Source organism: Panicum virgatum, chromosome 5N (genome assembly GCF_016808335.1).
Source record: "Panicum virgatum strain AP13 chromosome 5N, P.virgatum_v5, whole genome shotgun sequence".
Lineage (NCBI taxonomy): Eukaryota > Viridiplantae > Streptophyta > Magnoliopsida > Poales > Poaceae > Panicum > Panicum virgatum.
The window spans coordinates 34,656,217-34,663,048 of record NC_053149.1 but is presented as its reverse complement, the minus strand read 5'-3'; the positions used below and the strand labels follow the sequence as shown (position 1 = coordinate 34,663,048).

General features: G+C 42.8%; 1 non-coding gene across 1 annotated transcript; it reads left to right on the top strand.

The window, feature by feature from the left end:
• The first annotated feature begins 1,500 nt into the window (after positions 1-1,500).
• Positions 1,501-1,607, top strand: LOC120677151. The gene has a single exon (XR_005676212.1). It is a non-coding gene; the product is annotated as a small nucleolar RNA R71 (small nucleolar RNA).
• The last annotated feature ends 5,225 nt before the right edge of the window (positions 1,608-6,832 follow it).

The window sequence follows — 6,832 nt, the reverse complement described above, 5'->3', positions numbered from 1 at the left end:
TCCAGCTCCCACATAAATGTGTGCCTTTGCTATACTCAAGAACAGCCTTCCCAAGATGAGAGGGGTCTTCGCGTCAACTTCCATGTCAAGGATGACGAAATCAACGATAATGAAGAAATTCCGGATTTTCACCGGAATGTTCTTTGCAATCCCCGCGGGGTAGCAGACCGATTGATCCACTAGCTGCAAGCACATGACAGTAGGGGCAAGTGCATGATAGTTGAATTTGTCATAAACTACCATGGGCATGACGCTGACGCTTGCTCCCAGATCGCAAAGAGCGTGTGTAAAGTGTTGGCTCCTGATCGAACATGTGATCGTGGTACATCCTGGATCCTTCTTCTCCAAGAGAGGATCGAGTATAGCTGCGCTACACTCCTCTGTGAGTTGCATGACCTCAGTGGTGGGCTTCTCTTATTCCCAAAAATATCCTTGATATACTTGGCGTAGGTCGGAACCTACGTAGCATCAAGAAGCGGTATATTGGCACATAGCTTCTTTATTACCTCGACGAACTTGTCGAATTGCTTGTCGGCCATCGGCTTCCTTATCCGTTCCGGAAACGATAAGGCAGTTGTGTCATGATACTCCTATGAAGTTCTAGGGGGTTCCATGGTTTCCTCCTGGGCAGCAGTTGTGTTGGACTCCTTAGCCCCCCTCCTTATCCTCGTCTCCAGCGGAGGTATTGCTGGCAATTACGGTCTTCCACCAAGATCCTGCATCTTTAGGATATGGTGGTTCCTGCGTGGACTTATCGGTCTGCGTAGTCACCGTACTAACATTCTCCTTCGAGGGAATTTCCGGTTGTCCGGGTAGTTTTCCCGAATTATTATTAGGACAAGATGAGGCTAGCTGAGCTACTTGAGTTTCTATCATTTTATTAAATCTCAGCTGATTTTTTATAACAGAGTTCAGCCCCTATAGCTGTCCAGCCATAGATTCCAAAGTCTTGTCATTAGCAAGAAATTTTGTACTAATGTTATATTATTTTTTTGGCCGTACACTAGGTATTTTAAAGTAGGCTGAAAATTGTTATTGGAATTCATATCTTGCTGTTGGCCGAAGGGGAGGTTGGGCTTGGAATTCCAACCCTGCTCAGGACGAAAGCTTGAGTTGTTGGAGTTGTTTGCTCCAACGAAGTTGGCTTCCTCCTGGGTGATTGGGCAGGAGTTGTCTGTATGTCTAGTTTCTCCACAAGTCTCACATGTCATGCGAGAATCCATGATCTAGTTGGCCTCCTAGTGTGGAGACTCCAGCTTCTTCATGAGAAGTTCCATCTTGGCAGCGAGCATATCAACATTGTCGATATGGTGAATTCCCTTGAAGGTCTGTTGCTGCCTTTTTCCTTTCCAACTCTAGTTGGAAGCAATCTTCTCTACCAGCGCTTTCGCTCCAGTGATGTTGAGCGAGAGGAAAAAACCACCTGATGCTGCATCGATGTGATTTTGAGCTGGTGTGTTCAGGCCAAGGAAGAAACTCTGAATAATCAGCCATTCCTCCATGTCGTGGTGGGGGCATGCTGCAATGTACTCCTGGAATCTCTCCCAAGCTTTCGGGATGGCTTCATCAGGAAGCCGCTGGAATCCAGAGATCTTCCTCCTGAGGACATTTGTTTTGCCCACTGGGAAGTACTTGGTGAGGAATGCATTGGAACAGGCATCCCAAGTAGTGAAGTCTGCTTTGTTGGTGTGGAACCACGTCTTCGCTTTGCCGAGCAAAGAGAATGGGAACAATAAAAGACGGACGTTATCCATCATGGTGCCTCTTGGGTTGATAGTAATACTCACTTCCAGGAAGTTCTGGTGATGAGCGTTGGCATCCTCGGATGCCTTTCCGCAGAACGGACTCGCTTGATACATGTTCACCAATCCCGATTTGAGGTCAAAGCCATCATTGCCTTGGTCGGTGTTTAGTCTAGTAGGGATGTGGCTGCTGGACGGGGTTGAGTATTGACGAAGAGTCTTGTCCATAGGTGGTGCTGAAACATATGAACAAGGGTTCCATGTGGGTTTCTTCTGAGGTGGGACGACACGGCGTCTCACAATTTGCCCAATTCTTTGAGGATTTGGATCGAAGTTTGATGGTAGATCAAAACCGGTCATGCACTGCTCTGCATCAATCAGACGAGAGAGAGAGAGAGAGCAATGGTAAGCCCACTAAAACTAGCGGTGATAAAACAGTAAAGTTTATCACTCAATTATACGATAACTTTAGCCAATTGCTTCCCCGGCAACGGCGCCAAAAATGCTTGTTGGTGTCTCTTATGCTCAATCTGAATAGGTATTCTGCAAGCGCACGCAATTATCGGTGTAGCACTTCACGATGGAGTATTCTGGGGTATCGTGAAAATCCTCAGGGAAGCATTATGGTAAAGTATATCGTAAATTGTAGTGACAACCTTTACTGAATCTATCGACTGACTAATTCAGCAGGGGTAAGCCAGATAACGAATAGGATAAGTGGCCAATCTATGACCGTCTGATACACAGGAGACTCTAAACCTTAGAGAGATAGCAGCTGGGAGGACAACGAGCGAGAAAGGACACCTAATACACTTCTAGACTACTGAGCTAGCCTCACTAGAACTAATCTAAGCTTCTGTCTTGATGCCGACAACCTAGAAAGGGATGAGAAGGGAGTCTGACGTCCTTCGGCAACTACTGCTATGAACGCACCCGAACGTGGTGGACTACAAAGGATGGACAAGGCTACCACCACTTGTTGCCTACCACTGTGGTACCGTGGAGTGGAACACACTTCCTAGCTAGCATTGAGTCAAACACCACGTCTGCTCTCGGTACTAGGATTTCTCTTGAGGCCTTCAAGAGAAATACCCCTCAACCTATCGAACTAACTTGAGTTCACTAGTCTGGGCGAGAAAATCCGTAAGACAAGCTCCGACAAACAAGAAAGATAACTTAAACTGAACTAGAGGTATACTACTTCCGCAGACAAGTACTCGTAATTGAAAGGATAAAAGACTTGCGAAGAGTAAAGCTGACCCAAGTAAATGAAGAAGATTACTTATATGAATAAAGTCAAAGAAAAAGATACAAGGGCTTATACCGAGCTCCAATGATGACTCCGGATCCCCGAGACAAGCTCAACTCGACTCTAACTCTGAACTACTAATCCTACTCTATAAATGAGAGAGTGAAGAGAACCCCTTTGGTGTGTGTTACAAATGAGGATGGGGGGCTTATTTATAACAGCTCAAGGTCGGTAAATGGGTAATCGTTGAAAGAGTATGCTACCCCTAACTTGACTTGAACTTCACACGAAAGGGGAGCCCCGTAGGTTGACAAGTGGGGCCAGGCAGCCTGGCCCTACTGCCACCAGTCCACCGACTTCACGTGAACGTCTCTGATCAACTCCAGGAGGTCGGTAAGTCGGGTACTTTTCTTGGATGCCAGAATCTCAGGCCGGGCGGCCTGGGGGAGGCCGGGTGGCCTGGACCCAGGGCTTGTTGGCCCTCCGTTTCGCCAACATTGCAGATCAACGCTCCACATTGCCTCTGAGTTGGGTAACTTCCCCTTTTGACGATCTGGGTGCTGACTTTTAGGTCCTTTGCTTGATCCCCATGCCTTCTGGGTCCACCGACTGAATCAGAGATAATTCCCTCGTTTAGGAGCATTGCGAGCATGTCAAGTTGCTCCTGTAACAAAGGTGCACCCCTATATGTTGAGGTGTCAGGCCGGGCAGCACGGTTGGGGCCGGGCGGCACGGTTGGGGCCGGGCAGCCTGGATTTTCACTATTTTCGACCATCTTTGGACTGTGATCTCTTGCAGGCACAACTCATCCAAAACTTGTGGAACTTATTAGAACTAAATAAAATATGCATGGAACATGGTGCAAAAGCTCAATTTACTCCCGAGAAATTGATGGTCAGAACGTGAAATAGTGACCGTCAACACCCGTCTACCAAACACATGCCAACTGTTGCCCTAGGAAAATGGCAAACGGGAGGGAAGTGAACATATTTTCTCGTGACACAAGCACTAACTCGAATATCATGGACAATTCCAAGTGAGAAGGATGAATATTTTTATTATTAATTTTTTGTGCTAATATAATTTAAATTCATCATTATGACAAAAATTCATTTCAGAAATAAAAATAGTATGCTTATTTTTTTAAAAAGTTCTATGTACCATCAAACATAATGAGCCTGATGGATTAGCACCGTGAAATGACAATACTTAAAAATGTAATTAAGTAGGAAGAACTCTAGTTCTAGTAAGATATTAAGAATAAACCAAAATGACAATTTATGAAGTCATCGATGTGCATTTAACTTTAACTACAGAAAGAAACTAATAAATTGATGATATATGGATTGGTTAAGCAGCTCTTACTCCAATTGTACTGTAATAGTATATCAAAATTCCATGATTGTAGGTGAAGTGGTAAAACACTATCAACTAAAATTGTCGTCAAACAGAACCAGATGATTATATAGGTTAGACCAAAGATCAACGGTAAAAGGTAGTAATTAGATCATGAAACATAATTGAAGAAAGTATTTAATTGTGTAACAAAACTAAATATTGCTTCAGAAAATTTAACAAAAATTATTATTTTTATATTGTTTATATCCAGTAGAAAAATATAGTTTGTTAATTTTATTATTATTTTAAATTGTTTTTCTTTCCTGAGTGTTTTTAATTGCGTAAAAATCAAATATGGCTTTAGAAAATTCACCACAAATTTGGTAAATATTGTATTGTTTGTATATAAGTAGGGAAGGTATGTTTCTTTAATTGGGAGTGTGAGTATGTGTGTGAGAGAGAGTCAGTTATTTTGTGTGTGTGTGTGTGTGTGTGTGTGTGATGCAAGTTTGTAAGTAACCAAGTAACAAACTGAAATCACTTACTAGCTCAATTGTAAGGCAACTCAATTAGGGTACAGCAACCACGGTTCGAACCCCGCTGCCCCTCGCATTTTTGCCAAAAAGGCATCTTTGGTACTGGGTGATATTTCCACCTGGTACCAAAGGCCCTCAATTGTCAGGCATAGGTGGGCGAATCCCCCACCCCCCTTGGTACTCGGTGATCTTTCCACCCGCTACTAAAGGGGAGCATTTTCTTTTTATTTTTTCTTCTTCCCTTTCTGCTACGCTTATAAATTAATTGCCTAAAAATTAAATACAGCTTCAAAGAAATTGGAAAAATTGTTGTGTGAGATAGTATTGTTTATATCTAAGTTTAAAAAATATGCTATATTATGTGATGGAGTATTTTGTGTGTGAGAGAGTGTGTGTGTGAGTGTGATATGTTGAGAGAGAGTGAGTGTGCGTGTGTGTGTGCATGCGTGCATGTGTTTGTGTGTGTGTGTGTGCGCGTGTGTGTGAGTGAGTGTGTGTGTGTTTACATGATGAGTAAAAATATAATATTAATGACACTCATAGATATGGTTGACGGATTGGGTCAAACACAATAACATTACAAATACTCCAAATAAATCAAAATATTACAGGATGAGTAAAAATATTAAATGTTGATGAAAATATAACAAGAGACAATTATTAATCTAATGGAATATTAACAATTGTCTGCTTTATAATCGTCTCTTCATTATGATCATGGCATGTGTAGAGAGCCTCCTCTTGGGCTAAAAGGATACTTGTGTCAACATCCACTGCAAATGGAGTCATGTTGTCAACCTTATTATATCATTTTTCTTTTACCTACAGAACTATGTGGTGCTTTGGCTCATCACCTTCTGACTTGTCCTTTGATGATTTATTACTATGCTTGTGCTTCTTGGGTTTACTAGACATGTCCTTTACACATAAAACTTGAGTGACAACCTTTCTAGTACGAATGGTTCATCTCGAAAGCCAAGCTCTTTGAGATCTATTGTTGTCATTCTGTACTCATCGATATCAATGCCTTATCTAGTCAACTCCATCCATTAGTAACGAAATAGAGGAATCTTCAAAGGCCCATAGTCAAGTTTCCAGATCTCCTCAATGTAATCAAAATGTGAGATCCTTTGGCCATTAGAGTCTGTGGCATCTACATGGACACCACTCTTTTGATTGGTGCTCTTGTTATCTTGGGCTCTTGTGTAAAATGTGTATCCATTAATTTCATATCCTTGGTATGTCAAGATTGAGTTGTCTGGACCCCTAGCCAGCTAGGCTAGCTGCTCATGAATTTCATCATTGGCCATGAGTTCCTTTTGCATCTAGGTGGCAAAAATATCGTTAAGATGGTTTGTAATCCAGGTTTCAGACTTCTAAGGGTACTTGATTCGAACCATCTACTTGTGCTCCTCCATATATGGAGCCACCAAGACTGATTGTTACAGAACTATGAGATGTGCTTTACTCAACATAGCATGGTCATTGACATTTATTGATTTCTTTCCAAGTGTGCCCTTTCCAATCAACCGCCCCTCATGTTATGATACTGGAACTCCAATTGGGCAAAGTTCATTCATATAGTCAACACAAAACTCAATGACCCCCTCTATCACATAAACCATGGCGATGCTTCCTTGCAGATGAGCATGATTACAAATGTATTTCTTTAGGACTATGGAGGAAGATAGGATCGAGAATATCAATCTTTTTGACCAAGTCAACCAGAAGATGCGTCATAATATTAAAAAAGGATGATGGAAAATATCATCTCAAGCCTAAACTAGGTGAACCGCGAAGCTGGTGCGGTCGACGATGCAGGAGAGGTGGAAGAACACGAGAACGAGGAGATCCAGCGCCCTGCTGTCCCATGACCAGACCGCTGGCGCCGCCGGTAGTGGTGGAGACATCAAGTAGAGAGAAACAAGCGGCTGCTACGATGTGCTCTTTGTGTGTGAGGGGTAGGG